Source organism: Musa acuminata, chromosome BXJ1-7 (assembly GCF_036884655.1).
Source record: "Musa acuminata AAA Group cultivar baxijiao chromosome BXJ1-7, Cavendish_Baxijiao_AAA, whole genome shotgun sequence".
Lineage (NCBI taxonomy): Eukaryota > Viridiplantae > Streptophyta > Magnoliopsida > Zingiberales > Musaceae > Musa > Musa acuminata.
The window spans coordinates 44,018,721-44,037,862 of NC_088333.1; the positions used below are offsets into that span (position 1 = coordinate 44,018,721).

The window sequence follows — 19,142 nt, forward strand, 5'->3', positions numbered from 1 at the left end:
TGCTGTCTTTTGATATGCTAGCTGTTGGACGCAGTGTAATACTGTGCCACCGTGTTGTACATGTGGAAAGTTTTTTTGCTATATCATGAGACATGCACAATATCAAATTAAATTTTTGAATCAACGTAATTTTTACGAAAGTACTTATTCACCCCTCCTCTTAGTACCAATTTTGATCCAAACAGAGATATTAAAAAAATAATTATTAACTTATATTACTATTATAGTGCTAACTATAATAGACAACCTTCCAAATTTCTCTATCAATCGAGCAAATTATCAAAGAGAATAAATTTTATAAGAGATAAAAACTATTATTATAAAGATAAAAAAAATCAAAGGGATCATCGAGGTCAAGCTTAATATGTCTCTAACAGTTTTCTTTTGAGTGTTGTGACAACACTAGGTATAGAGTTTTCTATTTTAGAATCGTGGACATGATATATAATGATATTTTCAATGCTAATGGTGAATACTAGCAATTTTAGTATCGTTGATAGCTATGGAACGAGACTTCAATGAGGACGAATCCTAGATGAAAGTAGATTGAGCATGACCCTCAAATTAGTTGAATCTTAAGCTATGTATTGATGATAAAACAAAGATGACAAAATAGAACTTTGAGATCAGAGGATAACAATCTCCTATTTAATATATCAATTGAAGGAATGATCGGAACATCTAACATTAGAAAGGATTAAATATTTATAATTTTCACATAATTTTATATCAAATATTTTATTATATCATTATATATTTAAACTCATCATAGTTATACATCCTCTGTCTTCAAAAATTAAAAACAATTAAAACAATTAATATTATATTTTTTTAAAAATAAAATGATAAAAAATTATCAGTTCAAACTAGAATGGAAACCGATCAAACCGAAACCAACTGTTGCCGATTCAATTTTGATTCCAATTTTTGAAATGGATGATTCTAAAATGGTGACTAAGTAACTCTAGGGTGATGAAAGTCACTCTCTTCAAAATTTGAGACTTATATTTAAATAATCAAATCTTATTTTTGCTGGTTTAGTTTGTGACTGGAAGGAGAAAGTATAAGTAACAGTAGAAAGAGATTTGAATGTTTAAATTTGACTACAAATGTTTTCTTACACAGAGCATAAATAGTTCGGATATTATATGGCTTTTGTTATTAGTGTGATTGTTTGCACTTGTTGGCTTTATTGGTAAATTCTCACTGATTTAGATTATGGCTTTATTGAGAAAGTTGTTTACTACAGCTGAAGCCATTGATGTCACCGGGCGACCGATAAGTGGGCCGGGCGAGCGAGTTCAACCCGGTGCAGCCCAGGCGCCCGCGTGATTCAGGTTGTGTCGAGCCCGAGTCAAGTCAATTTGGATCTCTGGTTCGATCGAACCATATGTGAACGGCATCTCTCTCTTACTAACGTAGAGACTTCCTCTCCGTCGGCGAACGGTGACAGCGCCCGGTATCTCTCTCTTACTCCTCCCCCACCTCCCGTTCCTCATTCGCCGTCGCACAATCCGTTCCCCTCTCTCTTCCCCCGTTCATCGCAGCCCACGGCCGCCCCCGCCTCGTCGCTGCCCCCTTTCCCCAATCCCTCCTTCCTCTTCCCCTTTCGCGACAGCTCTCCCGCTTCCCGCTTCCCCGACACCGCCCCCCGACTCCATATGTAGCTGACGCTACATATAATTTTTTTAGTGTAGTTGAAGTTATTTACATGAGGAATCTTTCTCATAAATTAAGTTCCTTTATCAGCATAGAACCAAATAAACTAGTAGCATTTCTTGATTGAGGCAGTTTTCTTATCTCTTTATTCATTTTTCAGAAAATTTATTGCCTTTCTCTGGTCTTCCAGCTATGTTGTGTTTTTTTGTCAAGTTGCTCATCATCATCAACAATGCCTTTTTTAGCATGTTGAACCTCACAAATTACTGTTGTTAATTAATTAAACAGTGTCTTTTCTACTTACCAGTCTTGCTAGACTTTTAACTAGATCATCTCTTTACATTCTTGATGAAATGGATCAATTACTTTGGAAGTGCTCATTTGAAATGTTTCAGATTTTCGTTATAGGACATTAGTGAAACTGATGTTAGAGAAAACATTATGCATCTTCCTGTTATTCTGAATTCTGTAGTACCATTTGCAAGTCATTGATGTTCAACCTACAAGTATAAACATGAGTATCGTCTGTATAAGATCAACATGGTAAATGCCTTTGCCACTCTTATGCAGCATATTTGATGAAGATACATTTGATATGGTTTTTAAATTGCTACAGGGATATAGGATGCTTGGTAGTGTCTAAACGCACCAACTACAATAGAAAAATAAGTGGAAGATTGTGTTTGTGCGCTGGTGTTATATGATGCCATTATTTCAGTGGTGGAGATTTGCTTGGATGTGAGCATGATAATAAGTAACTAATCATAGGTACTCTTTATCAACTCTCAAACACCATTTAGAGACTTATCTCTGAAAGAAATGGCTGATTGGAGCTGAATGCATGTGGATTAACATGAGTGGTAAAGGAATGTTGTCTGAGACAGATGATTAGTTGAAAGTTTTCAACATCCTTGATTTGAGGTAGAAGAGGAATTTGGACTTGGAGAGGGCAGAAATAAGATTACTTTTCTTGTATTTTTCTGCAAACGGTACTGGATACTGCCTCAAAAGACTAATGTTTTCGGTGCAGAAGAGGCTCTTGTGCCTTCTCTCTTGTAACAAGTCCAACATCCATCTTTCCTCCTATCAACTCTGCAGTCTGTTTAGCTTTTCCACTGTCAAAGAGCACAGTTCAAATCATAGATCCAACTTTACGTTGGTCGACCCTCTTGAGTCATGTGAACTTTCCTCAAAAGAGGCTGCAAAAAGGGCCAAGGATAGCATCTGTGAAAAAGAACTTTCAAGTTCAAGTCTTTCCATTGAGTTCTTTAAGCAGATCGGTTGGAGTGATGCACAAGTCATGAAGCTTATGCAGAGGGAACCCAAGTTTCTACGTGCTAACGTAGAGACTGTCCTGAAGCCCAGGATGAGATCTTTGCAGGATATGGGATTTTCTGACACTGAAATAGTTCAGCTGGTTTCATCATGTCCGGGTCTGCTCTGTTTTCGTGATATCCAACCAAGGATCAACTTCTGGAGGTCACTACTTGGTTCTAATTAGAGGTTAATTAAAGCCTGTAGGAGGACCATGTTTCTCCATACTTCTAGCTTGGCTCGAAAGATTGAGCCCAATATATCTCTCTTGATGGAATGTGGCATCAGTGAGCAATGCATCACGCAGATGGTGGTGGCAGTACCGAGTTTATTTTGTCGAACGAACAAATGTATCTACGAATCTATCAAACATGTTGAGGAGTTGGGTGTGTCACACGACTGTAAATTGTTCCCTCGTGCACTTTAACAGTCATGACCGTGAGCAGGTCCAGGTTTCATGCTACTTTTGCAACCCTGATGAGCTTTGGGTGGTCCGAACCAGACAGCATTGCTGTATTCAGGAGGCATCCAGTCATTTGGAAATACTCAAAGAAGAACTTATCTGACAAGATGACATTCCTGATGAAGGAAGCTGGTTGTGAGCTGACATATATCATTGGTCATCCCGTGCTTCTTACAATAAGCTTGGAGAAGAGGTTGAGACCTCGATATGAAGTTATGAATTTTCTTGATCAGAATAAATTGCTGGATAAAGGGCGTAACCTGCTATCTGTCATGCAGCTATCTGAAGAGAAGTTCAGAAACAAATTCCTTTTCCTGCTAGGCAAGGAGAAATTTATTGCTCAATATGATTCCTATGTTGTTGCTGTGCAGGGAAAGCACCATGTTGTTGCGGTAAACTAGGACTGCAAGTACTTCCTTAAGACAAAGTGTCAACCTATTGCATGCTGACTGCAAATTAATCACTTTATATTTGTGACAATTTAAATTCTGCAAGAGTTTCTTGGAGTATAACTTCCATGTTGATTTGGTGATTGTTCTTCTATTTATTTTTTCTACAACAAAAGGTACTGATTCTTTTATGCTGATGTCTCAGGAATTGGTGTGGGGGAAAGTCAATTCTTGAGAAAGGTAACGAAAATATCAAGCTTTTGTGTTCTGTTTCTACCATATTTAGCTAATTCTGCCGGTCGATCGATCGGTGTCAACTTTGTCTCGGTCTATGTTAATTGTTGTGAAAGCATATTGGTAACTGTGCTATCATTTAGATGATTGTCATCTAATTTATTAAGGACACCTTTGGAAGGCGGACATCTCATAGGTAACAAAAAGATGTGGATATGATTATAACATATTTGTTCTAGTCATATCCAGACTCACACATAAAAAAATAAAGACAAATATATCCATTTTAATTGTTTAATTTAACTATTATCGCTCATGTTTTTTTCACTCTCGGTCATTTGTGTGTATGTTTGAATTCATCTGAACGAGTGTATGTTTGAAATCATCTAAAACGAAATTGAGTACCCGCATCATCATAGGTCCAGAATGATTATTGAATTTGAGCTACATTGAGTGCATATTTAATTTTTGATAATAACAGTTGAGTTATATTAAGAGAACAATTACCAGGTAGATAATAAAATGAACACAACTATGGCATATATTATTTTTTTAGTAATATCTTTAGTTGATAAAAATTTAATTTAATGAAAGATCGTAAGGGAAAGATTTAGAATAGTAGACAAAGAAGATTGTTGAATGGTTGTGGAGCGTCTACTGATTATAAGCTGACAATGATATTCAAGTGTGTAAAATTCTTTTTTGAAGTTCTGAAAAGATATCTATTTCTTATTTAAAAAAATATATTAACATTGATTACTAATTCTTAGTTTGTCAATATGATAGTATCTGTAATTTTTGCTTATTACAACTTGGTTTGTGTTTCGAATTTTTATTTTTTTATGTAATTATTATTTTGGTGTCTTCAAAATAAGATATAGTATCATTATTTTTTTTAGTTATATGTTTAGTTGCTAAAATTTTAATTTAATGAAAGATTCTAAAATGAAAGATTCCCATAGGTTGACAAACAAAATTGTTGGATGGTTGTGAGACAAATGTTGATTATAAATCGGTAATAATATTGAAGAGTGTAAAATTCTTTTCAAAAGTTTTGAAAAGATAAAAACGATATCTTTGTATGATTTTAGACAACAAAATGAAAATAATTGGAGCTCACATTTTTCTACATTAGTTTTTGAATCAAATTAGTTCCAGAAATTTGTTGCTTATGTCCTCATCTATTTTTCAACAAGTTCCCTATTATGCATTAATAATTCGACAAGTCCTTTTCATAAGTCACTAACGGTCACTTTTTCCTCTCTACATGATAGACAGGGGTATGATTTGTTTGTTTCATGATATAATTATTTTATTTTAAAATTTAAAAAAAATAAATAGTTAATACAATATTTTACCCTTAGAGAATCTCGAGTTCATCAAAGAAACCTTTTTTTTAGGCCCTTTTAGCATGAAACTTCCAACTATGAAGGTTTGTGGAAACCACAAGCAACAAGCTTTAGTACTTTTAAAAAATAATTATCTTATTAAATTATTTGTTGAGTACTCTGTACTTACGTGTTTGATCATGTGAAGGACCTCTTAAGTTGCAGCATCATCAACTGCTTCTGTCATTTCTTCTTTCTTGTTAAGACTCGATAAAAATTATCTACTTTTCTGTAAGATTGACAAAGTTATCATCTTAGTAATAAACTTGAAAGTGGTTATGAAAGACTACTTTTATTGGGATGCATCAGTAAGTTCTCTATCCTTTTCTACCAGAGTTTGCATTACCTGGTATACATATAAAGTCACAAATTTCTTTTACATTTCAGTCTCTCTACAGGACATATGATGCATAACAACAACAGTTATACATAATGCAAATAACAAATATCATAGTAATTCTAATGTCAGGTCTCTCATTATTCCTTTCATGTAGTTTTGTCAAAAGTTTCATATAATTTAGTTTATCCTGCTTCGAATTTACTATTTCATATTGGCTTAATTGTGAAATCATTATTGACTTAATTTTTGAAACAAGCATATCCCATTTGGCAGATGTACAACATCCTCATAACTCGCCTAACAGCACAAGGGTTAATCGCCTTGGTGACTACTTCTAATGCCTTCGTACCCTTAGCTTCCAATAGGCGACTCGTCCTCCCTCATGAACCAGTTAAGAAATCTTTGGAGGAGGCACCATGGAAACTTGATGTTCATTTGTGACAAAGTTATCATCTTAGTAACAAACTTGAAAGTGGTTATGAAAGACTACTTTTATTGGGATGCATCAGTAAGTTCTCTATCCTTTTCTACCAGAGTTTGCATTACCTGGTATACATATAAAGTCACAAATTTCTTTTACATTTCAGTCTCTCTACAGGACATATGATGCATAACAACAACAGTTATACATAATGCAAATAACAAATATCATAGTAATTCTAATGTCAGGTCTCTCATTATTCCTTTCATGTAGTTTTGTCAAAAGTTTCATATAATTTAGTTTATCCTGCTTCGAATTTACTATTTCATATTGGCTTAATTGTGAAATCATTATTGACTTAATTTTTGAAACAAGCATATCCCATTCGGCAGACCTTGCAGCAAATGTACAACATCCTCATAACTCGCCAAACAGCACAATGGTTAATTGCCTTGGGTGACTACTTCTAATGCCTTCGGACCCTTAGCTTCCAACAGGTGACTCGTCCTCCCTCATGAACCAGCTAAGAAATCTTTGGAGGAGGCACCATGGAAATTTGATGTTCATTTGTGACCAAGTCAGCTGGCAACGATGGTTATCGACATCCATCCGAAGTAATTTTTTGAATAGATTAACCATTGGTCAAATTCTAAAAGGTTAGCTATAGTTGAAGATGATACGTGCATATCTATTTGTTGAAGCTCCATAACTAATAATAAATGGCGACTAAGTCTTAAATATAATTTATATTTAAATCATCAAATCTTATATTTGCTGGTTTAGTTTGTGAATGGAAGGATAATGAACTAGTAAAAGTAGGACTGCTGGTTTAGTTTGTTGAAGCCGTTCCCTGCAAGTTTTAATTAAAGCTTATCTCAACAGTATGTTCTTAATACATGCAGTACCAAGAGGTCCTTTATTTGAATGTTGACTACATATGTTTTCTTACACAGTGCATAAATAGTTCGGATATTATGGCTTTTGATATTATTCTTATTGTTTACACTTGTTGGATTTATTGGCAAATTCTCACTGATTTAGATTAATAGCTGAAGCAATTGAAGTCACCGAGCGCCCGATAAGTGGGCCGCGGGTGCTAGTTCAAACGGGTGCGGCCCAAGCGCCCGTCTGATTAAGTCTGGGTCTAGCCCAAGACAAGTCAATTTGGATCTCTGGTTCGATTGAACCAGATGAGAAGGCATCCTCAAATTCGCACGCGTGCCCTAATTGCAGCGGTGAAACGATCTCCTTCTCTACAGCGACCGCGACTGCGGCGTTTTCCTTTGCGAAAGGCGGCAGCAACGGTGGCATCTTCCTCCGTCGAGCTCTTATCGCTGCGGCTTTTTCCTCGGCGAACGATGGATGCTGCGGTTTCCTCTCCGTCGGCGAACGGTGACAGCGCTCGGTATCTCTCTCTTACACATCCGCCTCCTCCTCTTCCTCCTTCGCCGTCGCACAATCCCTTCCCCTCCCTCCTCTACACCCCTCTTCGCCCTCTCTATACATCTTCCCCTCCCCTTTCCTACTCCCCTTTCCTACCTCACGGCTCAATTCCTATGATATAAAAGATCGTGCTGACCGAGTCAGAACTCTGTGTCTCTGGAAGCCTCGGCTCGGCGGAACCCTTCCGCTCGCTCGCTTTGAAGATTGCGCCTTTATCGCGCAATCCTCGGCACGGCGGTATCCGCATCTGGTCTTCCTTGCCCGTTGAGGTAAGTTTCCTTCTTCTAAACCCTAGCTAGTTTTCTGATACCTTTCTCGCGCTTGAAATTTTTTGTATTGTTTCTGTGAAGTGCGTTGGCCTTTGATTTGATGACAACTTGAGCTAGGGTTTTCGTTGTTTTCCATCTGATCAAAATCGCTCAATTAGGGAAGAAATTTCAAAATCGAAGATAAGAGGGAAGGAGAGATGCATACACTGCTCTGAGCCTGTTTCCGTGTAAGCCCACCGCTCCAATGAACTGTTGGTTTAAGAGCTTTGCTTCATAGCGATACAAACACCGACCAAAATACAGATGCATACACTGCTACTAGCTGGACCTTTCATATAATTTTATGATAAAAGAAGCCCTCCAACAAGTCAAACTGATCTCTGACTGGTAGCATTTGACGTTGGTGTGTTCACTGCTTGAGATGTTGCTAGTCGGGCGTGCTATCTTGCATACAGAGATGCCTTTGGGCAAACATTAAATCCATAAAGAATCTGATCAAAACAGAATAATTGGTGCATATGCAGATTCAACATGATGACATATCACAGGAACATGCTCACCGCCGAAATGCATTGCTCTCATGGGCTGCTGAGCTTCCCTGCGAGTAGTAAGCACGACGACGGACACTCTCTTCTATCGTAGCACTCCCTCCCTATTCAGCTCCATATATGCTATTTTGGGCAGCAACCAAAAAATTCTTGCCTCTTGAAAAGCTTGCCCTCATTGCTTCTTGGGCATCAGCCTCCGTTGCTCTCTTCAACCGCTTCAACCTTTGCTCCTCGTGGAGTTCTGCATCCAGTTGCATCTCTCTTAGCCGAGCTGCTCTCTCTTCCTCCGACATCTTTGGTACACCCCGACGAGGGTTATAGCCAGGCTGTTCTCTTTGCCCGTTGGTTTCCCTATTCTTGTCTTCCATGCCAAGCTCAAAATCAGTATGATGTTGTTCAGATGCAGAATAATTAGACCTTGTACCATCTTCCTCGTGAGTGTATCTCGAATATGAATGGCCTCTGGATGAGTGCTTCTCATTCTTTGAGTGGATATGTTGCTGACGCTCTAATATTGTATGATGATACTTCCCCTCTTCCTCACGCTCACCTGCCCTTCTTGAATCTGAAGAAGCCTTCAGAGAATGCTGATCATACTTGGAACTTCTGTGCTGGTAATGTTCGTATGTCGGGCAATCACTCTTTTTTTTCCCTTCTGCACCTTCTTTAGCATCTTCAGAATCTGAATGATCTCTTGATGAATGTTTAAGCATTACCTTCTTGCCGTACAGATGTTTGACGCTCTCTTGTCTTCTCTTCCTGATTATCACTTGTGTATTCTGAATCAGAATAACGTCTCAATGAGCGTTTATCATCCTTTGACCTACTGTGGTGATGATCCTTATGCCTTTTCTTTTCTTTCTTATCTTGCTTCTTCTTTTTCTCATCTTCTACCTGTAAAATTGAAAAGATTAGTGATTCAATTGAAGATGTGGTATGCTTATAATTCGAACAACAATTCTTCGTTTGTATTCTTAAGCCACATAATCATTTGAGAGACACAGGAAAGAAAAAATAATTTTTAATAGTAAGCAACTTTATAAAATATTGATTCTCTGACTTGGGGGGTTCAGTTTGCTGACAGCCTGATATGGAAACAAAGAACAGTGATTCATGAAAAAAGTTAATCTATCAAATAATGGCATGGAACTAAAAGGATGAAAGGGTTTTTGGCCACAACTTGCCATCATTTGAGCAAACTGTGGTGATTTTGGCAAACGCATTAGCACAAAACCAAGCACAGGAAGGTGTAATTTAATAAAAGTGTCAAACAAAATTTTGAGATCTGATAATTGTAACTATGCAGATTATTTAGAGAAGAAATATGTTTATGGACATTCTAGCATCCATAAAAGGAAAACAGACAAAACTACTTACAGATTTCTTAATCATTGCCATCTTTATGTTACAGATTTCTTAATCATTGCCATCTTTATGGGCTTATTCTTTATTCGAGCAAGTGCTTCCTGCTCACGCTGACGGATAAGGAGCAAAGGGTCAGAGTGAAGTTTCCAACAAGTATCATTTGCGGACTGAGGCTTATCCTCAAACAGTGATTGCAAAAGGCGCTCGGGCGCTCGCCTAGGCGCTCGGGCGAGGCGAGGCAAGGCCCGAGCGCCTCGCTAATGTCCCAGGCGGCGCGCTTCAAACAGGCGTCGCCTGGGCGCTCGCCCGAGCCCAGGCGCTGGGCGCTTCGGGCGAGCGCCTGGGTAAACCAAGGCGACCGAACCAGAATTTTAGGTCTGGTTCGGTCCTGGTTCGGTTATTAGTTGGTTCAATCGAACCAACTAAACCGATATAACCCCAACCCTAACCCTAACCCTAACCCAACACTAACCTGCTGCCGCTACCGCTCTCGATCCCGATCGCGATCTCGTCGCTCGCTGCCGCTGCTCGCCGGTGTCGCTGCTCTCGCCTCCCGCGAGCCTTCCCGCTGCTCGCGCCTCCCGCAAGCCCTCTCGCTGCTCGCGCCTCCTGCGAGCCCTTCCGCTGCTCGCGCCTCCCGCGAGCCCTCTCGCCTCCTGTGAGCCCTCCCGCGAACCTTCCCGCTGCTCGCGCCTCCCTCGAGGCCTCCTGCTGCTCGCGCCTTCCTCTCCCTTTCCCTTTCCCGCTGCTGCTGCCGCCGCTCGCCGCTCGCTGCTGTTGCCGCCGCTCACCGCTACTGCCGCCGCCGCTGCTGCTGCTGCCGCTCGCCGCTGCTTCCTCCTTTCTTCATCAGGCTCAGTATACTCTTAATATTAAGTTTATTTGAATTTTAAAATAATTAATTTTTTGTTAATAGATTAATAATATATTATTTTGATTTTAATGTTATTAATTTTTATTTATTTGAAATTATTGTTAGGTTTCAACATAAATGGCAAGTGCAGAAAGCAACTCAATAGAGTCTCCAATGGTATCAAAAAAAGATCCTGCGTGGAAGTATAATTATTTGAAGGATCCGAAAGATTCTAATGCAGTGACTTGCATATTCTGCGATAAGACTACCAGAGGTGGTATTTTTCGTGCAAAACAACATCTAGTAGGAAATTTCAAGAATGCAGCAGCTTGCAAAAAATGTTCACCTGAGGTAAAAGAAGAGTTGCTGAATTATATGAATGAAAAGAAGACACAAAAGAATGAATCTTATGGGAATTTACCAGAAGACAATGTTGAACATATCAGAGATGAAGAAGAAGATTATTCTACGAGTATTAACCCAAGTGAAAAAAGAGTATACGACAAAAAGGGAAAAGAAGCTATGAGTACTAAAAAAGGTAGAAAAGGACCGATGGATCTATATATGCTTCAAGGATCCCAGAAACAACAAGGGCAAGCAGGAGGCTCAAAATTGAGACAAACAAATATAAGTGATGCTTGTGATAAAGAAATAAGAGGAAGAACAATTCAGCACATTGCTCGCTTCTTCTATCAGGCTGGTCTTCCCCTTAGTACAACTCGTTTAGACAGTTTTAAGGATATGATTGAAGCTATTGGAAGATATGGTGCAGGATTAAAACCTCCAAGTTATTATGAGATGCGAGTTCCATTGCTGCAAAAAGAGTTGAATTATATAAATGACTTACTAAAGGGTCATAAAGAATCATGGGCAACACATGGTTGCTCTATTATGTCAGATGTTTGGACTGACAGGAGGCGCAGGAGTATAATTAATTTTATGGTTAATTGTTCTTTAGGGACTATGTTTGTGAAGTCAATAGATGCTTCATCTTTTGTAAAATCTGGTGACAAGATATATGATTTACTTGACAACTTCGTGGAAGAAATTGGAGAACAAAATATCGTTCAAATCATAACCGACAATGGAAGCAACTATGTTTTAGTTGGTAATATTCATCTTTTGATTTTGTTAATTATTTTATCTTCAATTAAGTGTGTTAAACTCTTAAGTCTTATCATTTTTGTTATCCTTTGTCTCAGGTAAATTGTTTGAATCAAAAAGACAACACTTGTTTGAATCAAAAAGACAACACTTGTAATGTGCAGCACATTGTATTGATTTAATGTTGGAAGATATTGGAAAGATCTTAGAAATTAAGAAAACCTTAGAAAGGGCAATTTTTGTTGTTGGATTTCTTTATAATCACATTGGGGCTTTGAATATGATGAGAGAATTTACAGGGAATAAAGAATTAGTGAGACATGGTGTTACCCGATTTGCTACTTCATTCTTGACATTACAGAGCGTGCATCGTCAAAAACATACTCTGAGAAATATGTTTACCTCTGAGAAATGGGTGACAAGCACATGGGCAAAAGAAGCAAAAGGCAAGAGGGCTGCTGATATCATCTTAATGCCATCCTTTTGGAATCATATAGTTTATATATTAAAGGTAATGGGCCCTCTTGTTCGAGTCCTTCGATTGGTGGATAATGAAAATAAGCCTGCAATGGGATATATTTATGAGGCTATGGATAGAGCAAAGGAGACGATTAAAAGATCTTTTAATGAAAATGAAAAAAAATATGAGAAAATTTTTACAATCATTGACGAAAGATGGAATTGTCAACTTCATCGTCCCTTACATACAGCAGGATATTATTTGAACCCTGAATTCTTTTATAAGATTAAATCTGTTGGATTTGATGCAGAAGTTTTGGGTGGGTTATATCAGTATGTTGCAAGATTAGTTCCCAGCATTGAGGTTCAAGATAAGATTATTCATGAATTATCTTTATATAAAAATGCTGAAGGTCTTTTTGGAATTCCAATTGCCGTTCGATCCAGGACAACTACCTCTCCAGGTATTAATAATTTGATATAATTAATTTCATATATATTATGTTACTATGTTATTGCTAATAATAACATAAATTTTGCAGCTGAATGGTGGAGTCTATTTGGAAATTCCACCCCGAACTTACAGAAATTTGCTGTCAAAGTACTTAGTTTGACATGTAGTGCTTCGGGTTGTGAGCGAAACTGGAGTGTCTTTGAGCATGTAAGTATTACTAAATATTTTTATTTTAATTAATTTATTTATTTAGATATATGTATTAATATATTTTTAAATTATATGACATGACAGATTCACTCGAAGAGAAGAAATCGGTTAGAACATCAACGATTGCACGATCTTGTTTACATAAAGTATAATCAAGCTTTGAAGACTCGTCATGATTTGAAAAATAGATTTGATTCAATCTCATTGCAAGATATTGATGATTCAAATGAGTGGTTAGTAGGATAAATGGGTGCTAACTTACAAGATGCTGAAGACGAGCTTGTATTTGAAGATGATAGATTGACGTGAGGAGATGTGACAAGAGCTTCAGGTGTTGGAGAATTACAAACATATACAAGACAGATGTCAAAGAGAAAAATGAGTGCAAAAGCATCAAGCTCGGCTCCTGCTATTGTTGAAGACATAGAGAATGAAACATATCTTGATGAAGAGGAAGGAATCGAAGAACAAGAGGAAGAAGACGAATTCAATGAAGATGATTTGTGTGAAAATGACGATAATATTGATTATGATGAATGACTTTGATGTAAAATGTTAATGTTTTGAATTTTGAAACTTTATGTTAATGTGACATTGTGATTTTGTATCTTAGATTTTCTTAATTTAATAGCATATTTTTATTTAAAATTTTAAATAATTATATTTATTAATTATATTATATATTTTTATATTTTAGCGCCTCGCTTCGCTCGGGCGAGCACTTAGCGCCTCGGGCGTTTTTGGACCTTGGCGCCTTTTGGCGTCTAGCGCTTTTTAAATCACTGTCCTCAAATAGAGCTCCGTAAGAGCAGCCTGACATACATTAAGAACTTATCACATGTTATATTACATCATAGGAAAACCAAAAAGTATTGATAAAAAGATGTAACGACACTACAACATACGAGCAGTGAAATTGAGAAACAAGATGACAAGTTTAAACATTAATATACCAACATATAAGACGGCTAGTTTTAAGAAATGCATAAAGCACATTCCAACTTTTCAATCAAGAAGTGATGCAAGCAAGCAAACAAACAAAAATGAACTATAATAAAAGGCAACAACAGATCTACAGGAATAATACTTGATATCGTGCATGTCTCATGATATAGCAAAGAAACTTTCCACATGTACAACATGGTGGCACAGTATTACACTGCGTAGCTCGCATATCAAAAGATAGCATGCAAAAGCCTCAATCAGACATATTTAGTAAATACTTATTTTACTCACCTAAATCTACGGTAAAAGCCAACATTGTAACAGTACTCAGTCCATTTCATCCACAAATACAAATGTTTATTTGTGAAAGATGTAGTAAACAAAAGGAAAAATAAAACAGGCTCCAGAAAGATGGGGAGTGCTCCTTTTGCTACTCCTCACCTCAAGGAAAGAGACGGGGAGTGCTCCTTTTGCTACTCCTCACCTCAACTAACCTCAACCCTATCCTCATTCTCAGATGGATTATTGTTATGTTTTACATAAACCAGAAACATTCCACTGATATACCAATAGCCAATATGGCTTATGAGGACTTATCTCCAGGTAAGAAACTGGAGAACTGGGATTTGGTAACACCACATATAGCAAAAGCTAGCTGCTACTGCACAAGACAGAACAACATGCTATATGGGTTGAGATTTCAAAGATACAAGTGAAGGAAAGCAACAAAAAAAGAAGAAATAAAGAAGAGGAAGGACAAGCACAGAGAAAAAGAAAGAGAAATGTAGAATAATGATGAATTTCTACTGTAAGGAGAAAAATTAGCATTATGATGCTACTCTTGAGGTGTATTTAGTTCATAATTTTCCTAGTTTAGTGTAGTTGTAGAGCTTGCAACCAATCAAAATATATTGTTTTAAAAGGAAAAAGTTCATGGAGCACTAGCAAAAAAATGGTTTCTAGCTATCTGTCCTAGCCATTTTTTGCCCATGTGGTCAGAGTATAGGTTGAAAATTACTTTTATCTCTTTATATAAAATGAAAAAAAATTATAAGAAAAGCATATCTCTAAAATTTTAAGCACTTAAACTCTGGGACACTTCATGCATCTAGAAAATGCCAATCCATGAAGCCACAGAATAGGAGCACATTGCTCAGGTCACATATAGGTGTCGGAGCTTAAAATGATATGTCGAGTATCCTGCTTACCACTGCAAAAAGGTAAAATATTTACTGTTAAACTATTAAATGTGACTGTCAAATATTTTATTTATTATCACCTTGATAATGCACTTAAAATCATGTACCAGCCATGATGAATCAACTATCTACTCATGGTAAATTGACATATGCAGTTTTTGTATAATCACATATATTTATTAGGTTTGATCATTGATGACAGCTGAGGTGGTAGTTTCCGAAGATTTTTGGGAACGATGAACATGATCAAGGGTCAGACAAATCGTAGTGAAACTTAAAATAATTAAGAGAAAAAGGAATGGTGAACATGATTGAGGGTCAGACATATCATAGTGAAGCTTAAAATAATTAAGAGAAAAAAAAACTTGAGCGAGCTCAAGGTACAGTTTGTGATAAAAATTCTTTAATGTTTCACATTAGTTCTTTTATGAAAAAGTAGACAAAAACAAAAAAGCCTCCGCTATTCCAAGTCCATCTTTGAACATGAAATCCCTAAGGCAACTTATCAAGATAGTCATTAATATATAATTGGGTTAAAGAATTTTGGCCACCTTAAAATCAATGCAGGTGTTGCCCGAAATTCCATATCTACTGGAGTTCTAAAAAAACTAAACTATTACTAATAAATAATTCGTAAGAGACATGTATGACTGATGTCTTCCGTAGCCAAAGGGATGGAAATTCTTAGATGTTACTGAATACTCTATGAAAATGGGTTTTCCTATTGACAAAATTCAACACAAAAAGAAGTTCCATGAAATAAGAAGTGCATCTAGTGCCTGAAGCTCCCAGTAATATGAGGTGTAGGGAAGGGTAATGTACACAGTTGTAGCCCTAAAAATAAAGGTTCCATAAAATAAAAAACAAAAGAGATATGCATGAATATGATTATCATCCAGTGATACTAGAGGTCAGCAAATCATGGTTACAAACTTTTCATATCATGGTATGATAAAGTAATGACTTGTAGCAAACAGACAAAGCTTCTCGTGCTCATCCGATAAAGTTGTAGATTGATGCCAAAGAGAAATCTCTTTAATATAATACCAATTTTATAAAAAAAACTCTAATGTAAGATAGCCAAAAAAAAAATCCCTTAAATCAATTTAGTAGAAAAGTTCATAATGCATTTATTAACCAGCTATCAGAATGACATTCATTATTAAACATAACTTAACGTACTCAAAATCGTTGAAGAAAGCTTTTATTTCTAGTAATGCTTATTTGGATTTTTTTTCCCTAGTACTAATTATTAGGTTTAACTAGCAATGATGAAACAATCTCCAAATATCCTGTGCTTCAGGACTTTCTTGCTAGGAACTGTCTGACTGGGCAATTAAAGATATATTGAGAAAGCATATAAGGCTTTTCCTTGCTTCAGAAACAATAACGTGTAAATAGTAATAGAGCAAAAAGATGATAAACCAGAGGGATAGAAACCAATAAATATTCTTAAGTCTCCATATGATTAAATTTATTGTTGTCTCCACTCTCCACACTTGGAAAATGTATTGTTAAGTCTCCATATGCTTAAATATCTGATTCGGGATTGTGATATTTCTTTGATGCAACCTTCTATAAAGTTATTGTTCAAGTACATGACTGTATTCTGAAGCCCTATTCAAGATGTAGAAAATTGGACATTCAATTGATGCCTAACAACATCGTCATCACACAATACGTCATATCTTTATACTCAATCATGATGATTCACAAAAATTGTACCACCAACGGCGACTTCCACTATCTCAACATCCGAGGCTAATTCCTCCAAGGTACAATTCTTTTAGGATTATTATCCTTCATTCATCCCTCCCCCCCAAAAAAAGAAATTAGGCTAATTATTATTGATTGTTCGTTTAAAATTGAAAATATCAACCACATAAAATACTTAAAATATGTTTGAAATCATTACCCTCGTAATTGGAGTTATAGTGATATGTTGTTGTAGTAGTGGCTAGCAATTGATACAAGAATATTAATGAAATTTATGTAATTTTATGGAATTTTGCGCACATATATATATATATATATATATATATATATATATATATATTCTAATTTTCTATTTAGAGGACTAAATATGAAGATATTAATTTTATCTTATTTTAAACTTTTTTCATATATATATATATATATATATATAAGAGAATTACTTTTTAGGATGATTGTATTTCAAGGTGATGATATACACTATTTTTATGTATATTATTGCAAATAAATAGATTTGAAAAGGATAATTAGCCAAACAAAAACTTTAGGAACTAATACATTATTTAATTAATATGCTGCATGGAATGAATTTATGCCACAAAAAAAACGAAATTCCATTTGAGTGCACCAAATAAAGAAAGAGACATCAATCAATATATCTAACAAACAAATAACAAGATGAGAGGAAACAGTTTCTAATAATCATATCCCATGATACTGCCAAATAAAGGAAAAAAGATGTGTTTAAGTTGGAGGAAAGGCACATCATGAAAACAAGATCCGCCAAGATCTAAACCAAGAGAACCTAGATCGGAGGAAGCAGAAGAGAAAGATCAATTCACGCACCTTCTTCCTGAGGCCGGAGGTCCCGGGCTTCTGGCCCTCGAAAGGGACGGTCTCCCTTCGCGTCACCGCGAACACCACCATTGCACAGAGCGTAGAAACCGAGATCGAGATCGAGGTCGAGGAGAGAGAGTGTGGCAGCGTCGGGGAGAACAGATCGGGCATATGAAGGGGTGGCGCCTGTTCTCCGCACCTGCTGATAGCGAGCCACGTATCATTTAGGCTTTCGTCGGCCGAGTCGTTTCTCGTGGCGGACAGTCGGAATCGGCCCACGTGGCGAACCAGAATATGAAACCTTCTATGTGTTTTTACCTATCTCTCCCGCTAAACGGCTGTAAATATCGTTTTTACCCCTGTAAAGTTTAATATAATATGCATGCCCTTTTAATATAATATTATGATCTTCTATTTATGCCCTCCTATAATATCCTTCATTCATCCCTCCCCCCCAAAAAAAAGAAATTAGGCTAATTATTATTGATTGTTCGTTTAAAATTGAAAATATCAGCCACATAAAATACTTAAAATATGTTTGAAATCATTACCCTCGTAATTGGAGTTATAGTGATATGTTGTTGTAGTTGTGGCTAGCAATTGATACAAGAATATTAATGAAATTTATGTAATTTTATAGAATTTTGTGCATATATATATATATATATTCTAATTTTCTATTTAGAGGACTAAATATGAAGATATTAATTTTATCTTATTTTAAACTTTTTTTCATATATATATATATATATATAAGAGAATTAATTTTTAGGATGATTGTTATTCAAGGTGATGATATACACTATTTTTATGTATATTATTGCAAATAAATAGATTTGAAAAGGATAATTAGCCAAACAAAAACTTTAGGAACTAATACATTATTTAATTAATATGCTGCATGGAATGAATTTATGCCACAAAAAAAACGAAATTCCATTTGAGTGCACCTAAAAGTCATCCAAGAAAACTTTCAACGATCTCTGTATAATTTGCCAAACCTCAATAGAATTTTACACCTCAAATGAATCCAATATCTCAATGATCCTCAAATCATGCTTCGATACCTCCTCTGTCACGTCGCCCGAATTATCACATTTGGTGTGACGCAACCTTAAAATCCATAATATTAAAATTTAATCAACAATTTAATCCAGGACACTAAAAATCATTCAAATCATAGTTCACACCAATAATAAACAATTCTTAAGCTTGTGTAGTTATAATCATACACCACTCAACTAAACGATAACCACGTCATAAATTCAAGAATCAATACATTCACAAAAATAACTTTTACCACAAGTTTTTATCATTAAACAAATTAAACTTAACATTCCAAAATCCTAAACAAGAGAAGTCCTTTAAAACATCTACAAAACACATAAGTTCATATTTACCGACAACATTTAGTTAGACGCAAAGTGTGATTATACAATTAAATCGTCTAACAATCCTTATATTCACAAATAGGTCCTTACATTATAGATAAGCCCTTGCAAAATTTTCAAAAATGAGAGATATTACAGTCTACC

General features: G+C 36.2%; 2 long non-coding RNA genes and 1 pseudogene across 2 annotated transcripts; 2 read left to right on the forward strand and 1 right to left on the reverse strand.

Moving 5' to 3' along the window:
• Positions 1–1,431: 1,431 nt before the first annotated feature.
• Positions 1,432–7,263, forward strand: LOC135679668 (uncharacterized). The gene is made up of 3 exons (XR_010515324.1): positions 1,432–4,065; positions 6,061–6,295; positions 6,601–7,263. It is a non-coding gene; the product is annotated as an uncharacterized LOC135679668 (long non-coding RNA).
• Positions 7,264–7,408: 145 nt separating this feature from the next.
• LOC135679667 (uncharacterized) lies at positions 7,409–8,297 on the forward strand. Its single transcript, XR_010515323.1, has 2 exons — positions 7,409–7,920; positions 8,002–8,297. It is a non-coding gene; the product is annotated as an uncharacterized LOC135679667 (long non-coding RNA).
• Positions 8,298–8,308: 11 nt separating this feature from the next.
• LOC135679665 (uncharacterized) lies at positions 8,309–18,007 on the reverse strand (annotated as a pseudogene).
• Between the last annotated feature and the right edge of the window lie 1,135 nt (positions 18,008–19,142).